This window comes from Nomascus leucogenys, chromosome 4 (genome assembly GCF_006542625.1).
Source record: "Nomascus leucogenys isolate Asia chromosome 4, Asia_NLE_v1, whole genome shotgun sequence".
Taxonomy (NCBI): domain Eukaryota; kingdom Metazoa; phylum Chordata; class Mammalia; order Primates; family Hylobatidae; genus Nomascus; species Nomascus leucogenys.
In genome coordinates, this window is record NC_044384.1 from 135,454,736 (window position 1) to 135,478,213 (window position 23,478).

The 23,478-nt window shown below is 38.0% G+C and overlaps 1 protein-coding gene across 4 annotated transcripts in view; it reads left to right on the forward strand.

The window, feature by feature from the left end:
* MSR1 (macrophage scavenger receptor 1) overlaps positions 1-23,478 on the forward strand; it is a 431,365-nt gene that overhangs the window by 325,875 nt on the left and 82,012 nt on the right. Inside the window, exon 1 of one of the 4 annotated variants that reach the window (XM_030812341.1) lies at positions 16,007-16,302. The exons of the other annotated variants lie outside the window; for them this stretch is intronic. The gene's annotated coding sequence lies outside the window, so the exon portion shown is untranslated. Of the gene's footprint in view, positions 1-16,006; positions 16,303-23,478 lie in introns of those variants that run through there. 4 annotated transcript variants of the gene reach the window in all.

Genomic DNA, 23,478 nt, shown 5'->3' on the forward strand with positions numbered 1-23,478 from the left:
CCAGCAGCACACCAAAAAGCTTATCCATCATGATCACGTGGGCTTCATCCCTGGGATGCAAGGCTGGTTCAACATATGCAAATCAATAAACATAATCCAGCATATAAACAGAAGCAACGACAAAAACCATATGATTATCTCAATAGATGCAGAAAAGGCCTTTGACAAAATTCAACAGCCCTTCATGCTAAAAACTCTCAATAAATTAGGTATTGATGGGACATATCTCAAAATAATAAGAGCTATCTGTGACAAACCCACAGCCAGTATCATAGTGAATGGGCAAAAACTGGAAGCATTCCCTTTGAAAACTGGCCCAAGACAGGGATGCCCTCTCTCACCACTCCTATTCAACATAGTGTTGGAAGTTCTGGCCAGGGCAATCAGGCAGGAGAAGGAAATAAAGGGTATTCAGTTAGGAAAAGAGCAAGTCAAATTGTCCCTGTTTGCAGATGACGTGATTGTATATCTAGAAAACTCCATCGTCTCAGCCCAAAATCCCCTTAAGCTGATAAGCAACTTATCATACATAGATGGATACATAGATGGATAGATACACATGGATACATAGATGGATAGATACATAGATGGATACAAAGATGGATACGTAGATGGATAGATACACACACACACACATTCTCAAGTCTAAACAACCATATATATCATATATAATACATATAATTTCTACTGAGATCAATAATTATATGAATCAGTGCACTACAATATATTTTAATTTTATTCTTAAGTGGTACTTGGGTTGTTCCCAATAGGGTTGTAATGAACATTTCTGTGAAGATTGTGGTACATGTTTCTTGGTACACATGTGCAAAAATTTCTCTGTGATATTTACCTAGAAGCAAAATTACTGAATTACCGTATCTTCTATTACTAGGTAATTATTTTTAGAAATATTTTATATAGTCTGGATACTAGGCCTTTTCACATTAGGCATATTACAAGTATTTTCTCTCACTCTGTTTTTTTCTGTCAATTTTTCTTACTAAAACATTGTTTATATGATACTGAGTTAGGAAAGATCCTTTCCAAAAAAAAAAAAAAAAAGGCAGGAAATAAAACCATAGAAGATTGATAAATCTGAGTACAAGGATTTTTTTAAAAACATATTATTAAAATACCACAATAGACATAGTCTTCGGAAGGTGTATGTGTCAAGGAATTTATCTATTTCCTCTAGATTTTCTAGTTTATTTGCATAGAGGTGTTTATAGTATTCTCTGATGGTAGTTTGTATTTCTTTGGGATTGGTGGTGATATCCCCTTTATCATTTTTCATTGTGTCTGTTTGATTCTTCTCTCTTTTATTCTTTATTAGTCTTGCTAGCGGTCTATCAATTTTGTTATCTTTTCAAAAAACCAGCTCCTGGATTCATTGATTTTTTTGAAGGGATTTTTGTGTCTTTATGTCCTGCTCTGATCTTAGTTATTTCTTGCCTTCTGCTAGCTTTTGAATGTGTTTCCTCTTGCTTCTCTAGTTCTTTTAATTGTGATGTTAGGGTGTTAATTTTAGATCTTTCCTGCTTTCTCTTGTGGGCATTTAGTGCTATAAATTTCCCTCTACACACTGCTTTAAATGTGTCTCAGAGATTCTGGTATGTTGTGTCTTTGTTCTCATTGGTTTCTAAGAACATCTTTATTTCTGCCTTCATTTCGTTATGTACCCAGTAGTCATTCAGGAGCAGGTTGTTCAGTTTCCATGTAGTTGAGTAGTTTTGAGTGAGTTTCTTAATCCTGAGTTCTAGTTTGATTGCACTGTGGTCTGAGAGATAGTTTGTTATAATTTCTGTTCTTTTACATTTGCTGAGGAGTGCTTTACTTCCAACTATGTGGTCAATTTTGGAATAGGTGTGCTGTGGTGCTGAGAAGAATGTATATTCTGTTGATTTGGGGTGGAGAGTTCTGTAGATGTCTATTAGGTCTGCTTGGTGCAGACCTCAGTTCAATTCCTGGATATCCTTGTTAATTTTCTGTCTCGTTGATCTGTCTAATTTTGACAGTGGGGTATTAAAGTCTCCCATTATTATTGTGTGGGAGTCTAAGTCTCTTTGTAGTTCTTTAAGGACTTGCTTTATGAATCTGGGTGCTCCTGTATTGGGTGCATATATATTTAAGATAGTTAGCTCTTCTTGTTGAATTGATCATTTTACCATTATGTAATAGCCTTCTTTGTCTTTTTTGATCTTTGTTGGTTTAAAGTCTGTTTTATCAGAGTCAGGATTGCAACCCCTGCCTTTTTTTGTTTTCCATTTGCTTGGTAGATCTTCCTCCATCCCTTTATTTTGAGCCTATTTGTGTCCGCATGTGAGATGGGTTTCCTGAATACAGCACACTGGTGGGTCTTGACTCTTTATCCAATTTGCCCATCTGTGTCTTTTAATTGGCGCATTTAGCCCATTTACATTTAAGGTTAATATTGTTATGTGTGAATTTGATCCTGTCATTATGATGTTAGTTGGTTATTTTGCTCGTTAGTTGATGCAGTTTCTTCCTAGCCTGGATGGTCTTTACAATTTGGCATGCTTTTGCAGTGGTTGGTACCGGTTGTTCCTTTCCATGTTTAGTGCTTCCTTCAGGAGCTCTTGTAGGGTAGGCCTGGTGGTGACAAAATCTCTCAGCATTTGCTTGTCTGTAAAGTATTTTATTTCTCCTTCACTTATGAAGCTTAGTTTGGCTGGATATGAAATTCTGGGTTGAAAATTCTTTTCTTTAAGAATGTTGCATATTGGCCCCCACTCTCTTCTGGCTTGTAGAGTTTCTGCTGAGAGTTCAGCTGTTAGTCTGATGGGCTTCCCTTTGTGGGTAACCCGACCTTTCTCTCTGGCTGCCCTTAACATTTTTTCCTTCATTTCCACTTTGGTGAATCTGACAATTATGTGTCTTGGAGTTGCTCTTCTCAAGGAGTATCTTTTTGGTGTTCTCTGTATTTCCTGAATTTGAATGTTGGCCTGCCTTGCTAGGTTGGGGAAGTTCTCCTGGATAATATCCTGCAGAGTGTTTTCCAACTTGGTTCCATTCTCCCCGTCACTTTCAGGTACACCAATCAGACGTAGATTTGGTCTTTTCACATCGTCCCATATTTCTTGGAGGCTTTGTTCATTTCTTTTTATTCTTTTTTCTCTAAACTTCTCTTCTCACTTCATTTCATTCATTTGATCTTCAATCACCAATACCCTTTCTTCCAGTTGATTGAATTGGCTACTGAAGCTTGTGCATTCGTCACATAGTTCTTGTGCCATGGTTTTCAGCTCCATCAGGTCCTTTAAGGACTTCTCTGCATTGGTTATTCTAGTTAGCCATTCGTCTAATTGTTTTTCAAGGTTTTTAACTTCTTTGCAATGGGTTCGAACTTCTATTTTTTTTTTTTTTTTTTGAGACAGAGTCTTGCTCTGTCACCCAGGCTGGAGTGCAGTGGTGCCATCTCTGCTCACTGCAAGCTCCGCCTCCCAGGTTCACGCCATTCTCCTGCCTCAGCCTCTCAGAGTAGCTGGGACTACAGGCGGCCAGCACCACGCCCGGCTAATTTTTTGTATTTTTAGTAGAGATGGGGTTTCACCGTGGTCTCGATCTCCTGACCTCGTGATCTGCCCGCCTTGGCCTCCCAAAGTGCTGGGATTACAAGCATGAGCCACCGCGCCCGGCCTTGAACTTCTTTTAGCTTGGGGAAGTTTGATCGTCTGAAGCCTTCTTCTCTTAGCTCGTCAAAGTCATTCTCCGTCCAGCTTTGTTCCTTTGCTGGTGAGGAGCTGCGTTCGTTTGGAGGAGGAGAAGTGCTCTGATTTTTAGAATTTTCGGTTTTTCTGTTCTGTTTCTTCCCCATCTTTGTGGTTTTATCTACCTTTGGTCTTTGATGATGGTGATGTACAGATGGGGTTTTGGTGTGGATGTCCTTTCTATTTGTTAATTTTCCTTTTAACAATCAGGACCCTCAGCTGCAGGTCTATTGGAGTTTGCTGGAGGTCCACTCCAGTCCCTGTTTGCCTGGGTATCAGCAGCGGAGGCTGCAGAACAGCGAATGTTGCTGAAGAGCAAATATTGCTGTCTGATCGTTCCTCTGGAGGTTTCATCTCAGAGGGGTACCCAGCCGTGTGGGGTGTCATTCTGTCCCTGCTGGGGTGTACCTCCCAGATAGGCCACTCGGGGATCAGGGACCCACTTGAGGAGGCAGTCTGTCCGTTCTCAGATCTCAAACTCTGTGCTGAGAGAACCAGTACTCTCTTCAAAACTGTCAGACAGGGATATTTAAGTCTTCAGAGGATTCTGCTGCCTTTTGTTTGGCTATGCCCTGCCCCGAGAGGTGGAGTCTACACAGGCAGGCAGGCCTCCTTGAGCTGCAGTTGGCTCCACCCAGTTCGAGCTTCCTGGCTGCTTTGTTTACCTACTCAGGCCTCAGCAATGGCAGGCGCCCCTCCCCCAGCCTCACTGCCGCCTTGCTGTTTGATCTCAGACTGTTGTGCTAGCAATGAGTGAGGCTCCGTGGCTGTGGGACCCTCTGAGCCAGGCACAGGATATAATCTCCTGGTGTGCTGTTTGCTAAGACCGTTGGAAAAGCACAGTATTAGTGTGGGAGTGACCCGATTTTCCAGGTGCCATCTGTCACAGCTTTGCTTGGCTAGGAAAGGGAATTCCTGACCCCTTGCACTTCCCAGGTGAGGTGATGCCTTGCCCTGATTTGGCTCATGCTGGTTGCGCTGCACCCACTGTCCTGCACCCACTGTCTGACAAGCCCCAGTGAGATGAACCCGGTACCTCAGTTGGAAATGCAGAAATCACCCATCTTCTGCATCGCTCATGCTGGGAGCTGTAGATTGGAGCTGTTCCTATTCGGCCATCTTGGACTTATCACCATTTGATTCAGGTGTTTTGAGAAGCTTAAATGTATTTTTAGAATAAAATTATTTTATTCAATCCAATGACAGATACAACAATAACATTTCCACAAGTTTGTTTTAGTAAATAACAAAAACAATGACTTGAGTGCCTATGATTTATGAACAAAAGGGTATTCTTTATTTCATTTTAAAGATATTTCAAAACATTTCTGAGAGTTCCTTAAAACTCATTTTATTTATTTCTTTTAATATTACTGAAGAGGAGTTAATGTTGTTTTTATAATTTCAAATTTTAATACTTTAATTTACTGTTTACAATTTTACAATACATTATAGAGGGAATACTAAAGGTCAGGCAGGGTTATGTATATATTTTTAATGAACTTAATTCTAAGAGGTTCTTTTCTAATCCTGATTTTAATTTTCAAATGTCACACAATTAGTAAATTATAGAGGCAAGATTCTTCATTGTTATTCGTATAAAAATTTTGTGTATAAAAATGAATGAATTATAAAATATAAAAATGTTTGGTTCCTGGAAAACGTTGAGATTCTACAATGCATTTCTTAAGTAAATAACACTGTTTCTTTATTGAAATAGTTTTTTACTACCTGATTTTAGAGGCCCTACCTTGCTCATTTTTCATGTTGTATGAATATAGCAAGGGATTTCAATGCAAGTTTATTTCAAGATGTAAATATAATCATGTCAGTAACCAGTTTTTTAACAATTCTCCTTAATCTGCCTTAGCTAGTAGTTATTTTACAAATTTAAGAAATGCAGTGTTTTTGTTATAGATTCTAAAGTCAGCCTGGAACATTGGATACACTAGTCTCCACTACTGTAAAACAAAATAAAATGAACAAATAAACAAAAATCTCTTCCATATGATGTAAAAACAGCCAGAGAAGATTCTTTGGTTAAGATAGTTTCATGTGAAGTGCTGTGTAAATTCGCTGTAAGCATTATGACAGGCGGGAAAGGACTAATTTACATTTTGAGAAAGCTTCTGCCTTGCAAAGGAATTTTCTTAAGATAATTTGTATTCATATCTAAATAATAAAAGGCTCAAGATTAAGCACTGCAATTGCCATTTATAGTGTAAAGAAAAATGCAATCTTGAGCCATTTATGTTCCATTTTTTTTTATTTTTCTGAATCATCATCTTCTTTGAACAATTATTCAAAAGATAGTGTTTTCTTTTTGTCCTTTGTAGGGTATCCTGCACTTTGGCTGATGATTAAAAACCTGCCATTTCCTTTCATCCTCATTAGCATACTCATTGTTCTCTTTAGTTGGGTGCTTTTTGGATGTCATCCTTGTCCTGCAGAGAGCTGCAGGATTCCATCAGATCTGTTCAGGCACCTGAGCCTAATTAAGGAAGTTCTAACTTCTCTTTTTATCATAGATTTGGTAAATGAGGATGTTTACAGCTAAGTTTCTTAGGATTGAGTGAATACTTTAAAATGGATCAATGCTAAAGATCATAAAGCATATCACATATCCACATTACATATCTAATAAAAAGAAATAGAACATGACACATTTTCATGTAAGAATCTGTTCATGGTGCCCATGATGTTGTAGAGATTGCATGCCTTTTATAGAGTTACAGTTGGAATAATGTAAACTGCTACATTGTGAACTATAACAACTGAACTGAAAAAGAAAAAACAGACAGAAACAGTCCTGGACAATGGAAATTGAAGAAGAGTGATTGGTATTCTTTTGATCCTCTGGTTTCTCTGTGTCGGCTTCTCTTTGGTTACATCAAGTATCATTAGTATTATAGTTGTAAGAACTCTGGCTAACGTAAGCAGCAAAGAAATGTGCTGGAAGAATATCTGATCCCTTAGAGAATCACTGGGGAGGCTGAAGAGCCCAGCTAGAGAAAAGGGCTTACAGGAAGCAAAGAATGCTAAGCACACAAGCCTGGAGCCTCCTCCAGTTAAGGAGGTTGCTAATAGCATGACCAGCACAGGATGCGAGATAATCGGTCTTCCACTGGTCTCTCATTCTGGTCATTGCTATGAGTTGTTTATTACCGATTTTAACATCTTCATGTTATTTTTTCAAGACTCAAAATCCAGGCAGGATTAAGTAATTGGCTTGACCTAGGTCACAGCCTACACTGCAGTTATCAAGGAACAGACAGAGAGCCCTTGGTGCTGTCAGCCTTGTGATGGGGAAATGGACCCTGCTTCCCCAAAAGGCATTTGCAAGGAGGGATTTGAAACTGGAAGGATCTCAAGTGTTGTTCAGTCGAAAGACCATGGCCCATGTCAGTCATCACTGTCATATCCACAGATAATGGAGTGTTGGAAAGAAGCTAACTGAAAAACAACCTCGGTTCTATTCAGATTCAGTTCTTAGCATTGTGTGACCTTCTGTAAGCCTGGGTGTCCTCAGTTTTAAACTGGGATAATACTGTTTTGCCCACAATATCTCATTTCATTGTAAGGAGTGAAATGAGGTAATTTATGCAAGGTTCCTTTCCATTTCTTTTCATTAGAAAAAAATTACAGGTAGTAATGGTCTACCTGTGTGTGGAAAATACAAAAAAAAAAAAGGAAAAAGTTAATAGTAACGATTTATAAGAAATCTATAAATGTGAGGTATGAGGTATTATCAGCAACATTTTTATTTACAAATATATTGAAAAGATACATATTTGTTTTTCATTGTTTGAAAATTAAGACAAATGGATGAAAAAAAAACAGTGCTATGATAAATATGAAACAATTAGGAGAGCAGAAAATTAATGTTGAGGTATTCCCCTGCCTTGGGGATCTTTCTTCCAATCCAACCACCCATTTTTGTGTGTGAGTGAGTTGACATTCTTATAAAACCCCAACTGTAGAAAGAAGTGACTGGTCTAATGATGGATCTTTCACCGAACATGACCCATCAGAACTAATTCCTAAAGCTTTTAAACTTGGAACCATCTATAAAATGTGCTCCAGGTCAGAAACAATACTGTGTGGTATGCATCATTACTGAATATATATTCAGTGTGTCTGCTAATTGTGGTGCTGGGGGAATCACTGAAGCAGGAAAGGAAAGTCCACATCTTTAGCAAGTGCTTTTTCCATAGATGATTAAACATTCCTTCCTGGAAGAGATCAGGTATAATCATTGTGCTGACAGATAACTGGCTGGGCCATGCCAGGAGTTTTCAGTATTTGTCTCTGCTATTTTCATATTAGGAACTCAGGAGTACCAGTATCCAGACCAGCTTGCTGAGTTTTCAGCCTCTGCTGTTTTCATATTGGAAACTCAGGAGCACCCGTATCCAGATCGGCTTGTTGAGAAAAGCCTACATTGTTCAGCCCATGAACCACTTCAGTCGCCTCTGCGGGGCCATTTCCCATATGCTATGGCTAGGGCAAAAGCTGACTGACTTTCACCAGATAGGTCATCTTGTCAGCCAGATTATCGACTCTACATAGTGAATGCTGTCTAGACATTTGTACAGAAAATGGATGTTTTCATATTGTTGCCCATTTTGAGAGTTTCAGCCACATATCGTTACCCCAGAATCAGAGTCTTGCAACATTAACATTTGATGGTGACCCTGATGTCACCAGTTCTCCCAGACATGCAATATTGTTTTTGGATTACCGTCCTGGTGGAGAGGGGTCATTTCAGTGCCTTCCATTTGGTCCTTCTACTTAAGAGTTTTCACTCCATAGATCAGGAAACGAATATGGATTCTGCCAATAATTAAATATATATCTTCTTAGTTCGCATTTTGTATCTGTAGAAATAACCGCCAGTTGGGTCTACAGTTCTGTAGGACTTACTATGAGATGCAATTGGGTCAAGACTTTCCATATTGCTCAGGATGGTCAGAGTTCTGAGCCTCTATTAATAAGCCCCAGTACGTAGCTTTGTTTTTTGACTGAGGGGGCCTCTGGACATGGCTTCAAAGAAGGTTTTATAATATAGACCTTGTTATGAACTGAAATGTGGTCCCCAAATCCTAGCCCTGAACACCTCAGGATGTGACTGACTGTATTTGATGATGAGACCTTTAAAGAGGTAATTAAGCTAAAATGAAGCCATTAGGGTGAGTCATAATCCAATCTGACTAGTGTCCTTTTAAGACTAGGAAATTTGAACACATTAAAAAACACACCAGGGGCACTCATGCACAGAGTGAAAACCACATGAAGAAACAGAAAGAATGCAGGAATCTGCAGGCCAAGGAGAGGGTTCTCAGGGGAAGCCAGAGCTGCTGACACCTTGCTCTCGGTCTTTGAGACTCCAGAATTGTGAGATATAATTTTCTGATTTTTAAGCCACTCAGCCTGAGGTATTTTGTTGTGGCACCCAAGCACATTAATACAATTCTGCTGCTATAACAAAGCAGCACTAACTTAAGTGGCTTAAAATAACACAAATGAGTTATCTTACATTTCTACAGGTTAGATGTCCAAATGTGTCACCCTGGGCTAAAATCAAGTTGTCAACGTGGCTGCATTCCTTTCTGGATACTGTAGGAGAAAATGTGTTTCTCTGCCCTTTCCAGCTTGTAGAAGCCACGCACATCCTTTGTTCTGTGGTCTTCTTTTTTTCATCATCAAACTCAACCACCTTGCATCTTTCTGGCCATCCTTCCCTCATCACATTATTTTCTCTGCATCTCTTCTGCCGCCCTCTGCTACTTTTAAAGATCCTTGTGATTGAATATAGTTCACAGTTACTCATATAATCCAGAGTAACTTCCCTATTTTAATGTCATCTGAACGAGCCCATTGTAACCATAATTCCATGTGTAATCTTAATTTTCCTTTGCCCTGTAATGTAATATTGTTCTGGGAGTTCAGATATGGACACCTTTGTGAGGAGGGCATTAGTCTGTCTACTCCAGTCCTAATAGCTAAGTTGCTGGGTTGCTTCTCTACGGGCCGATTATTGAAGAAGTAGTGGATTTTTGAACTTGTATAGTTTTCGAACAAAGATATTATGAATCTCCACAATAATAACAGGTTATTGTATTCAAGTCTACTCAGCCAACTTGCACATTTTTGGATTATATAAGCCAAGTAACTCATTAAGAGGTCACCCAACATTCCTAGACCATAAAGATTTATTTCATTTTTAGGTAATTAATATGGAGGATTCACTCTCCTCTCTCACAAATCTCCCACTAGCCTTACAGTCTGCCAAACCTAATCAGGACCCAGAGGTCAGGGGAGCCATTTAATTCGGTCCAAAAAGATCATCCTTTTGGAGAAAACAGAATGGTGAAGAGTGGATCTGGAGTGCTAAATGAGAAAGGTTCTATCCCCTAACAGAGACCAGGAGACAGAAGTCTTATCCTTCCTAATGACTACTTTTGAAAGGAATGGCTTTCAGGTCCTTGAAAAAAAAAACTCCCAGGTCATTGAAGAAGACACTCCTAGGTGATAGGAAACATACATACATCTCAAAAGGGCAGAGAAATAATTCAATGTTGTAAGCCCTTTTTTAGTAAATGTTCTATTAAAGGAAGCCAGGAACGTATTGTCAGGTATTGGCTAGAACAAACTAAATTCACTGACAGTTCTGAGCTATCCTAGGCAGGAGCTCAAAAGGGGGTTGGGTGGTCTCAGAGATATGGCCTTGAGCTGCTAGAAGCCATGTTAAATTTTGGTGATTGCTTCTTGAAGAGTAGATAATAGAAAACAAAACAAGTTTGTTGAAGTCTCTTAGTGCAGGTGTTTGAGTGGAGTGTCCCTATCAATCATTTTTAGGGTTCTCATTACCAGAATAGAATTTGCCAATGAGTGGTGCTCCCAAGTGATTTGGGGAGCAAAAGAGAAAAAGACATGTATTCTCTGATCGCAGGAAGATCAAACAGCAAATGACAGGTTTGAGCTTTGGAAGTGCAAACCAAAAAGTAGCTGAGACAGGTCTCAATTAATTTAGATGTTGATTTTGCCAAGGTTAAGGACATTCCTGGAAAAAAAACAGAGTCACAGAAACCATCTCTGGTCTGTGACTTTCTCCATAGATGATTTTGAGGGCTTCCATTTTTAAAGGGGAAAAGCTGGCTGGAGGAGGGTATGGCAATCCACATCTTGCAAGAGAAATGGAGCAGGTAGGGGGATAATCAGTCATATATTCCTCTCTTGCTTGGTAAATCTACACTTTGCATAAGATAAGGTGAACATAAAATAGCTCCCTGTGGAGATATTTAACCTTTTATCTGTAGCTATCTGCTTAGGAACAAAATGAAAGGCAGTTTCAGCTTTCAATTTAATTTCTTTTTCTTTTGGCAGAGTTAATTGGGTTCCTAAGTTCCTATTTCCCTTTCACGAAGGCCATCCTGGAGCTTTAAGCAGTAGTTTATGGAGATATTTGGAGGGGAACTGAAGATGTATAGCATAAGCAATTATGATGTTTATGAAGGCTACATGAGCCATGTGGCTTAGAACATCACAGAACATACATTGTAGTTCATGCTCTGTCACTAGCCAGGTGGCCCTAGATAATTTATTCCAGAGTCTTTAAGTTTTCTCATTGCAAAATAAAGAGGGTTTGCTATGAGAATAAAAGACAACGGAGCATGTGAAATTGCTATAAAGTCAATGGTACCCACCTTGCAACAATCCTTTTGGCTATAGCATAAATTCTTTTCTCTCATTTGGGCACCTAGGCTGACATTCCATCATGATTTCACAGACTTCTCGGTAAGAATTTGCTTAATGCATTTTGCTCTGGCTTAAATTAATTGACACTTATACAACTTTGAAACTCATTTAAACTACATGGGTCTTTCCTACAATTCTGAAGCCGTACTTCCCTAAACACAGTGCAATGTGCATTAATGTTTTTAAAATAGCACATAAAAGTGATCTCATATTCACTTTCATTTCCTTGCATTTTTGTATCTTCTTAGTTAAGACATCATCACGAGGAAAGGGTGAATTGTCAAATGGTGCTTGCAGGAGACAGCTGATCTTGCAAGGAAATTAGTCATTCGTATTTTGGGCATATGTTATCCATTCTACTTCCCTAACTGTCTAAGGACAGTGTGACTTTTAGGGTCTTAGATATGCTTACTTGCCTTTTAGTGTGAGGTTGTTTATTATTCTAGCTAAGAGATGGGTTACGTCTAACATTTCCTGTAGATACAGCTGTCAGAAGCTAAAGTTACCTGTAGTGTCTCTTTGTTGCCTCTACTGTATTTAGGTTCCCCTACAAACTTCCCTTTCAAAAAAAACCTTGCATGTCTTTCTGCTGTCATCCACTGTTGTTATACTGGAGCTCTGTTGATGGACGGGTGAGATGTGGGGGCGGGCGGAGGTGTTCTATAGTCTTACGATTAAATCTCTGTCTTTTAGTGGGCCCTTGTCCCTGGACTATGACCTTCATGAGTGTTTCTAAACTTTTTTTTTTTTCCTTTTTCTCTGTCAAGTTGAACTGTAGCTGGAAGACTAGAGGGAGTGAGCATTGAATAGTTGCCCTTCAGCTGCCTAGCTAAGATAACGCTCTGATAAACTCTTTTCGCTGGGGAATAGGCCTTTGTTACAGGAAATGCTCTATGTATATTTTAAAATCATTAGATTTCCCCTCTCTCTGCTAGGGACGTCAGGTGATATTTTTTGGTATATACTGTGAGAACCAAGTTGTATTCCTGGAAGTAAAGCCTGTAAGTGTTTAGGGGGCGCCTCGAAGACTGCAGCCCCCAGGAGGCTCCAGTGTTCACACTGGTCCATACTCAGCCTCTTGCCAAATTCCTGCTTAGGTGTTCCTGCCAGTTTGTGGTTCTGCTGGCATCAGCTGCAGGTGATCTGATCTCTGCTGTGATGCTCTGTAATCTCCTCTCTCTCCCGGTTTCAGGCTGGTGGTTTCCTTGAAACCTCAATTCTCTGATGGGTCCCAGACATCGTTGATTTTTAGTTTCTACAGATTTTTTTGTGGTGTCGAGATATGAGTGATGACTTCCAAGCTCTTTAGATGTTGAAGCTGCAACTAGAAGTCTTACATGAACTTTCTTTTAAAAATAGACAGTATGGCATAGTGCAGAGTTTCTTGAAAGAAAATAAATATATTGATCTCTATACCTTATTTAGTGTTGATGTATTATTTTATTATAATTTTATTTTAAAATAGAGAAACACAAATTTAGACCTAAACAGCATAAGCCTACAGTTCTTAACCAAGTTTTTGAAATATAATGCATATGTTAATTAAATTTTAAAATCTCGCAAACACCACCAATTTAAGATTGTGTGGGCGAGCCAAAATATTATTATAGGTTTAACAGAAGGAAGATACTGTTCAATTCTGATATTATCCTTGGTCTGCTTCTGTTTTTTGACTTCAATAATTCTCATATAGGAAAGTTCTGTTTAATAAGGCTATATAAAATGTTACTGGTACCTTCACAGATTTCTGCTTATGATTGTTAAACAAAAAGCTCTGCCAAGATTCAATTTTTCTATGTCAATTTTAATAAAGAATGTTTTGATAATTCTGTAAATGCTTTATAATCCCACAGCAATGTGTGTCCTTTGCAGCATTATTAAAATCTGCATTTAAATCACTATTTACTTATTGCTTTAAATTAAGAACATGAAAAATTTTATCTCAAAACCTTATCATATATATATCATACAATAAATAGGTCATAATGTATTAACTATATATTATGACTCACAACCTGTTGTAACTTTAGACATACAAAAATACCTCTTAATTAGTGTAAAATGTTAAATCTTCTTTTGAGTTCAGTATACCTGTACCACAATGAGCCCTAGGGCATTTGAATCAATTCTTTCAAGCCATTTGTGTATTTGATTATGAATCTCTATTTGGTCACTGGACATAATCTGACATAGACCTCATTCTAGACACATATATCCATAAGCAACAAAAATGAAGTAATTGGGATGCATCACAATAACTATGAACAAATTAACTATCCACATGATCTGGAATTTGCCCATATTTGTGGTTTGTTTTCTGTACACCGTTTTTGATGGAGATATTATAGTCCCCTAATAACACATATACCTACTTCAGCTTAAGAAAAAACTGTGTTTTGCTAAATTTTGTAATCAGACTGGGTTTAAATAACAGCTCTGATGACTCATAACTCTATAATCTCGAGAAATTTGCTTAACATCTCTAAACATTAATTTCTCAATTAGGGAAGTGATATGACAAAGTTGCTGTGAAGTCAAATGAAAGAATGAATGCAAAGTCCCAACCCTTTAGACGTTACCTCTGTTCTCACTTAAACATTGGCTTGAACTGAACATTTTTTACATGGTTCCCTGCTAAAGGTGTTTTTACATATAGTAAGACCTAATAGATAATATTAGGTTATATAATCTATAATTATTATATATAAAACTATATAAAGTTATATAGTACCTATTTAGACATATAAAAAGCAAAGTTTTTTAATGAAAAATTAGATTGGCTGAAGAGTGTGGAAATCATCACATAGGGAAGTGGTTAGCATTGTGGATATACACCAAACAATATTACAGAGACATACTGAAAATAAAGCACACTGACGGAAAGAAACCTCATTAGGATAGAATTGTGGGAGGTTGGTGTCTTTGCTTGTTATTCCCAGAGTCTGGCTTTGCTAATCATGTAGTATTGTCTGGGATATCTAAATTTTAAACTTGAGATTTTGTACAAAAAACCCTAAAAGGACTATATTTTAAAATAAGCATATACAAGTAATTGTAAAGGAACGAGTGTGAGTTTTGTAGTCTCCAGTTCCGTGTCAGTAAGAATTTGATGAGGAATAGCCAATAGCATTTATGCTGGTCCAGGCTGGATCAAATTGTGATCGTACTTCTAGTCTTAAAGCTGCCTGGTTAGAAATTATGCAGCTTACTTTGATGCCTGTCTTACTACTACTATTAGCCTTTTAGTGGTTACCTTAAGAATGACTGAATATTACTGTTACTTTGCATCTCTCAAAGGCCGTGGCCTGTTCCTGCATACTTTCTTCCAGATGTATTGTCTTCTGAAGGATGGTGCCCATGGGCATGGCAATTTGGGGCATTTTTTGGTAAGAAGCATGATTTCTCCTGTTTAGGCACGAAGAAGTGACTATGGAATATAAACTAAACACCTTCTCCCAGAAATATCAGTTGTAAAAGCTCATTAATGTAATGTTGAACGTTTTTATGTGAGTCATACTTGAATTTCTTGAATGTGAGTAAATAACTGAGTTGAATTGTATAAAACCCTGACTGATGGCAGAAGGGAACGAACATCCCTTTCATCTGATCCCGTGCCTGAGATTCCTTCCCTCTACTATACTACTGGAAATAAACAACTTGTCTGGCGCTGTAAAAATTAATGCTGTTATCATTATAGAGAGAACAGGAGTGAGTGCTTTTAGGTTATTACTTGTACTTTCTAAGGCATCGTATTCTTTCTTCATGTGCTTTGTGTTTGAGACTAGGGATAAAGGTACAGGAAAAAGGATTTAAGAAAAAAACCTGAATCACTAAACATGGAGTCTTTTTTTTTTTTGAGACAGAGTCTCACTCTGTTACCCAGGCTGGAGTGCAGTGGTGTGATCTCTGCTCACTGCAACCTCTGCCTCCTGGGTTCAAGCAATTCTGTGGCCTCAGCCTCCCGAGTAGCTGCAATTACAGGCGCACGCCACCACACCTTGCTAATTTTTGTATTTTAAGTAGAGACGGGTTTCACTATGTTGGCCGGGCTGGTCTAGAACTCCTGACCTCAAGTGATCTAGCCACCTCAGCCACCCAAAGTGCTGGGATTACAGGAGCGAGCCACCATACCAGGCCAAACATGAAGTCTTTACTCAACATTATAGTAATATGAAAGAGGAGATCATGAGAATTAATGAATGTTTTAGAAGGCATAGATTACTTATGAAAAAGGAAAGATCATGCCGGGCACGGTGGCTCACCCTTGTAATCCCAGCACTTTGGGAGGCCGAGGTGGGCAGATCATGAGGTCAGGGGATCAAGACCATCCTGACCAACATGGCGAAACCTTGTTTCTACTAAAATACAAGAAATTAGCCGGGCGTGGTGGCACGCTTCTGTAGAACCCGGGAGGCAGAGGTTGCAGTGAGCCGAGATTGCGCCACTGCACTCCACCCTGGGGAGAGAGCAAGACCCCGTCTCCAGGAAAAAAAAAAAAAAAGGAAAGATCAATCTGCTGTAAATTATGTGCTTGTTTTCAACAGCCCTTGTTTCTTTTCCTTTTCACTTCTCTTTTTTTTTTTTAAAGTGGCCTAAATGGGTTGAAGAGTGAGTTATCTGACAAATTTAGATTTTGCAAACCTGTGCATTGATGAGAGTGCTATTGAAACACATTAAGAAAGATTTTCAACACAGGAATGTGTCATTTCCTTTCTTCTTGTACCAAATGCTGAAATACTATGAGATAAAGATTTTAGGTTTCAGTTGTAAAGAGAGAGAAGTGGATAAATCATTGCTGCTTTCTTTAGGACCAAAGGTAAAAAAAAAAAAAAAAAAAAAAAAAAAAGACTTATTTTAATGTTTTTTCCAGAATTGTTTCTATTGATTGTTATATGTCTGCTCTGTGTGTGTGCATGCGTTTGTCTGATATATGATATATTTGTGTGTGTGTATATATATATATGATGAATGATTTCTAGTAGAATGCCTTATTCTATCAGCAATAATTTGGTTTGTTTTTTTCGATAATCAAAAAATAGAGATTTCTGCTAAATTTTCCATGAGTGAAAAACATATATGTTCACAAATACACGTGAAATACACTAAATGCTTTGTAGTTTGAACTGGCAAGGTGATTTTTTCATATAATTAAGCATATTTAGTTTAAGATATTGGCTTTATTCAAAGTATAATTTGATATATTTCAGTTATTCTCCTTTCATAACTTTTCATGGAACATTTTTGGCTTTAATCTAATGCCTTTTGTTATCTTTCCTTGATTATATAGCAAATACTGACTGGGTATCTACTATATGCACTTCATTGAACTAGATGTGGGGAAAGGATACAAAAAATAAAATATAGTTCTTTTTGTGTTCAGGAATCTTATGATTTAAAACATATCCCCAAATATGCATAATGTAATTTGAGCACCTTAAGTACTATGAAAGTGCTATAGATAATTACTATGAAAGTGCTATAGATAATTACTATGAAAATATAGGCGAGGCCAAAATTACTTCCATGGGAAAAAAGTCTATCAAAAATAAATCTTCTTAAGGGAATTGAACAATGAGATCACATGGACGCAGGAAGGAGAACATCACACTCTGGGGACTGTTGTGGGGTGGGGGGAGGGGGGAGGGATAGCATTAGGAGATATACCTAATGCTAAATGACGAGTTAACGGGTGCAGCAAAACAACATGGCACATGTATACATATGTAACTAACTTGCACATTGCGCACATGTACCCTAAAACTTAAAGTATTTTAATAATAAAATAAATAAATAAATCTTCATGGAGATGCTAGGAATCCGATTAATCTTGAAGACTAAGTAAGATTCACACAGCATATAATGGGAGGTTGGCATTTGCGTTGACCAGGCAAAAATAGTTATAGAAAAACCATAGAACTGAGATTATGAATATTTTATGCAGTCATGAGCAGCTTTATGCAGTGGGTAAGAGCTGATCTTCTGGGAGTAGACTGCCTGTGTTCAAATTCCAGCTCCCCCGCTCCCTAGCTGAGTAACTTGACTAGTTACTTACACATTTCGGTTCCCTAACCTGTAAAATGGAGAAAATACTACCGTGTACCTCATGAAGATACTGTGAGAACAAAATAAGAAAAGCTCGTATTTTTTTAAAAATGGTATTTTAAAATAACAGAGATTCATATATTGATGGTTTTTTGTGTACCAGGTAGTTTACAAAAATTATTTTTAATTCTCACAATAATTCTTTAAATTTTTATTGTGATCATATTTTACATATCTAAAGAAACTTCAATTCAAATATGTTAAAATATTTGCCTAAGGCCACACAGCTAAATGATGTCACAGTCAATACTCAAATCTAGATTTCACATTCAAAAGTTGATGCTCTTTATTCTTTTCTACAAAGGATGAATATCAGTGATATTGGGCACAATACAAATATTTCCATTTCTTACTAAAATCCTTCTTACAGACAGGTTCCTTAAGCATAAAGTTGTTAGTTTCACAAATAATCTTAATATAATTTTCATTTTATATACACATTCAACTGCTGTTACAAAAATCAAAGTTTTTATTTTATATAATAAGGAGGATCACAAGATTATTATTTATTCCAAATCTTGAAGATAAAGTTGACCTTAAGAATATGATGGGCCGGGCATGGTGGCTCACGCCTGTAATCCCAGCAGTTTGGGAGGCCGAGGCGGGTGGATCACCTGAGGTCAGGAGTTCAAGACCAGCCTCACCAACATGGAGAAACCCCGTCTCTACTGAAAATAGAAAATTAGCTGGGCGTGGTGGCGCATGCCTGTAATCCCAGCTGCTCGGGAGGCTGAGGCAGGGAAATCTCATGAACCTAGGAGGTGGAGGTTGTGGTGAGCCAAGATCATGCCATTGCACTCCAGCCTGGGCAACAATAGTGAAACTCCATCTCAAAAAAAAAAAAAATATGATAAAAAAACTAAATAGGGAAAAATCTTAGAAAAACAAATACATGTCAAGTATGAAAAGACAGGTGGTAAATATGTATTAAATATAAAGAGCTTATTCACATGCACAGGTAAAAGAAACCTGTGGGGCTGTGTAAGCAGTGAATATGAATAGACAATAACCCAAGAAGAGCAATATATGACAAACAATTATAGTGAAATCTCTCTTACATTAATAATAAAAAATAAAAATAAAAACCACTTTTAGGTATTATTTAACTCTTACCAAAATCTAAATGATCCTAAAATAAGCTTTATTATTCAATGGTAGTGAATTTTGCTTGAAATTGCCATATTCATATATAAGTCTGGAATATTTATAAATATATGTGATCTTTTTAAAGATCACTAAGACAGTGGAACCCAAGAAGTTCCAAATAGTTTTCCTTTCACTTTTTAGTTTCACATATGGTGAATTACCCTAAAGAAACATTTTAAAAGAAGCTGAATTATGAAAATAACGGCCAGGGGCAGTGGCTCACACCTGTAATCCCAGCACATTGGGAGGCCGAGGCGGGTGGATCACCTGAGGTCAGGAGTTTGAGACCGGCTGGATGAACGTGGTGGAAAATACAAAAATGAGCTGGGCATGGTGGCAAATGCCTATAATCCCAGCTACTCAGGAAGCTGAGGCAGGAGAATCACTTGAACCCAGGAGGCAGAGGTTTCAGTGAGCTGAGATCGCACCATTACACTCCAGCCTGGGTGAAAAAGGGAGACTCCATCTCAAAAAAAAGGAAATATTTATAACATCATTGTTTATATCAGTGAAGCATTGACCCCTGACAAAAGGAAAAAAGTTTAAAAGAAAAAATTATATTTTAGGAGAATGGCTATATAAATACGATTTTATATATATATATATATGTTGAATTATTATGTAGCAAAGACTTGGAACCAACCCAAATGTCCCTCAATTATAGACTGGATAAAGAAAACGTGGCGCATATACACCATGGAATACTATGCAGCCATAAAAAAGGATGAGTTCATGTCCTTTGCAGGGACATGGATGAAGCCGGAAACCATAATTCTCAGCAAACTAACACAGGAACAGAAAAACAAACCCTGAATGTTCTCACTCATAAGTGACAGTTGAACAATGAGAACACATGGACACAGGGAGGGGAGCATCACACACTGGGGCCTGTCAGTGGGTGGGAGGCAAGGGGAGGGATAGCATTAGGACAAATTCCTAATGCATGTGGGGCTTGAAACCTAGATGATGGGCTGATGGGTGTAGCAAACCACCATGGCACATGCCTGCACATTCTGCATGTGTATCCCAGAACCTAAAGAATAATAAAATTTCAAGTTTGAAAAATTCATTTGAAATATTAAAATAATGAGATGATTTTAAGGAAAATGCATAATACCAAATGATACATGCATGACCACATGAACTATGTTACATATATACATATAAACAAAGACTCAAGTTTCATTTAAAAAATTAAGGATTTTTTTCCTTTATTAGGGTGATGAGATGACAGAAATTTTATCCTAACATATCTATAATATTTTTAGAATGTTTTATAATAAAAACAAAAAAGTAAGGTATATGGTTCCAAACAAATTAACCTTGAAATTCTTTCATTATGAATTTCCTGTAAACTTTTCATCCACTTGATAAAAAGCTGATATTACAGAAACGTGTTTCACTTCTCATGAGCACGTGCTTTTTGTAGATGACACAGACTCCAAGGATTTCACAATCCTTTATCGTACATTGACATTTAGTAGGAAAAGTAACTTTATGTGAAGCTACTTTTTTTCCTAATTTTGGAACTGATATTAAAAGGTACACTTGAATGGTGTGAGTCATTCACTGCCTGCTAATCAAGGCTAATGCATGTATGTATATTCATATTACTAAAAAATCGCAATGATTATAACCAGAGTAAGGAGCTAAAATAATCTGGTAATTTTAATAATAAATACTTTTGAAGCAAAGTGGGTTCACTGAGGATAATATTTTTTGTTTCAGTTTGCTAGTTACATGCAGTGCAGAGAGAAATATTTTATTTTCCAATGTGTAACAGAAGAATTTTTAAAATTCCCACTTTAGTGAACCACAAAGTTTTCTTGAGGCATAACTGAAGATATAAAATCCAGTCATCTTGAAAAATATCTTGGCTTTCATTTATTTATGTAATTTTAAATACGGTATTATGTATGTAATGAGCACGTTCAAGAACTCTCTGATCCCTGAACCACAGAGATCAAAACTCCACATCATGGATCTGGTTTGGATGAGAGGAGACAGATGATAGACAAGACAAATAAGGAAAATATGTTTTTGGGGGAAAGAAAATGAAGCCAGGATGGGGAAGACAAAGCCGCAAGGGGTTGTAGATTGAAATTGGAGATTCAGGAACAGTCAGCTTGCTTGCTTTCTTGCTTTTTCTTTCTTTCTGTTTTTTTATGTTTATTTTTATTTTTTGAGACAGAGTTTTGTTTTTGTTGCCCAGGCTAGATTGCAGTGGCCTTATCTTGGCTCATTGCTACCTCTGCCTCCCAGGTTCAAGCAATTCTCCTGTCTCAGCCTCCTGAGTAGCTGGAATTACAGGTACCCACCAGCACACTCAGCTAATTGTTTGTATTTTTAGTAGAGGCGGGGTTTCATCATGTGGGCCAGGATGGTCTCGAACTCCTGACCTCAAGTGATCCACCCGGCTCGGCCTCCCAAAGTGAAGGGATTACAGGTGGTCTGCTTTTTTGAGTCAGACTTTAGTGAGGGCCTGAGTGAGACAAGCAGGCATTCAGGGGCTTTGAGCATGGGAGTGACTCAATCTGCCTTACTTTTTAAGAGGATTCTCTGGAAACTGTGTGGAGAATTAATTCAAAAATATAAGAGTGAAAGTCAGGGAGCTATTAAAATCAACAAGGTGAGGCCACGCTCAATAGCTCATGTGTGTAATCCCAAAAATTTGGGAGGCTGAGGTGGGCAGATTGCTTGAGGCTGCAGAGTTTGAGATCAGCCTGAGCAACATAGCAAGACTGCATCTCTAGAAAAAAAAAAAAAATAGTAACTGGGCATGGTGGCATGCACTTGTAGACCCAGCTACTCAGGGAGGCTGAGGTGGTAAAATCGCTTGAACCCAGAAGGTCAAGGTTGCAGTGATGTGATCACATGGCTGCACTCCATCCTGGGCAAGACAGCAAGACTTGTCTCAAAAAAAAAAAAAAGTCACTGTGAAAAGGATGATGGGGCTTGGACAGGATGCTAGCAAGGAAGTGATAAGAAGCCCTCAGTTTCTACTTAGGGTTTGAAAATAAAGCAACAGGATCGGATGAGAGATTGGTTGTAGTGGATGAGAAAAGGTGAGGAAAAAGGAAGACCCCTAGGTTTGCACCATATTAGAATTCTAAAAAGGGGTGTTGTTAGGCAGTGCATATATGGGTCTGGAGTTGAGAGGCGAGCTATGGGCAAGAGATAAAGACTTAAGAGTCATCAGCCTTCTAGATTATATTTAAAGCAATGAGGCTAGTGAGCTCACCAAAGGAGTGAAAATAGGAGAGAAAACAGAACAGAAACTGGGCCCTGGCTCACTCTGCTGTTGAGACGTTGGGGAGATGAGGAGGAATACCCAGAAATAAAACCTCCCTGGATGTGCTATCTCAGTGCAATCATCAGTATCTCTCTTCTCAACAGAAAATCATCAGCATGAACAACTTTCATTTATGCACTCGGGGACTTTCATTTTTTTACATTTATTACTGCCAATCTTGCAAGGTTTTATTTCTGCTTCTACCACACAGGAAAAACAACTTAAATTCTATGTGGCAGGTTATGGATTTCTTGCAGGCCACGAACTTCTTTGTTCTTTTCCATGACCCTGAGTGCTTCTTGTTTTTCTCCTGCAGTGTCAAAAAGTTCTTCCTTGTCTTTTGTACTGAGTCTTCTTCCTCTACTCACCCACTGAATATCATGTTTTTCAAGTTCATGTCTCTGGTGTTTTTTTTTCCTAAAAAATAGTATCTTCTACTGTTTGACTTGTTCCCTACTATTCTTTGTTAAAATGCTGTGTTTTAGGTGCTATTAATTTGTCCTCTCTCTTAATGTCCTTGGATTTTCCTCTTAATTGCTTGCACCATTGCTGCTACCCAAGATGCCTGGCTGGAGTAGATAAAAATAAGCCGAAGTCCAAAAATTGGAATAGAATGGAAGGAATGGATCGAAAGAAATCAGGAGTTTTTGTGCGATCAGATATGGGTCTTATAGGTAAGAGTGGTCTAGAAAAGAAGCTCTGGCTTCAGATTTCCGTGACTGTGCTTTGCCGGCGTATGCCTAACTGTATCACGTATTCTCCACTACACAGTAAGTAGATGATAATAATAAGTGGGTATGATAATAAATAGGTGATGTAAATGGATGATATACCCACAGTGAAAATCCTGGAGAAAGAAAAGTTAGGTTGCTATAGAAAATCCACTTTTGTAGCTAGTTGTATTATGTAAAACAAAAGCTGATTCTGAGATTGAGATCTGGGTTGGCTATATTGGCTCGACCAGGACACAGGCAGTAGTTCAAGCCGTGGAATTAGATGAGATTCTCGGAGAGACTGTGCAGACTAAGAAAAAAGACAGTAACATCAGAAAATGCCACAAACCCTGTGACTGCATTATCTCTAATGAACGTGAAGGTTTTTTTTTTTTCTGGAAAATATATATACCAACATTTCGTGCAGTTCATGATAAACCAATCCCTTTTGAACATTGCCCAGAAAGGAAGCAGACTTCCCATGGTGCACAAATGTAGCCATGGGGAATATTGTTCATTCCTCATTCCACCGAGTATGCTTTAGTGTTCACCTCCCTTCTGGCCCACTACACCTGTCAGGGGCATTTTATAGACCAAATATTGTCAGTTAGTCTAAACTACTCATAGACACGTACTAGATGGTTTTCCTTTTTCAGAGATTAAGTAAATCTTCCCAAAGTAACCACAGTTTAAAATACAGTAATCCACAAAATATTTATTATCACCTCTATTTGCTAAA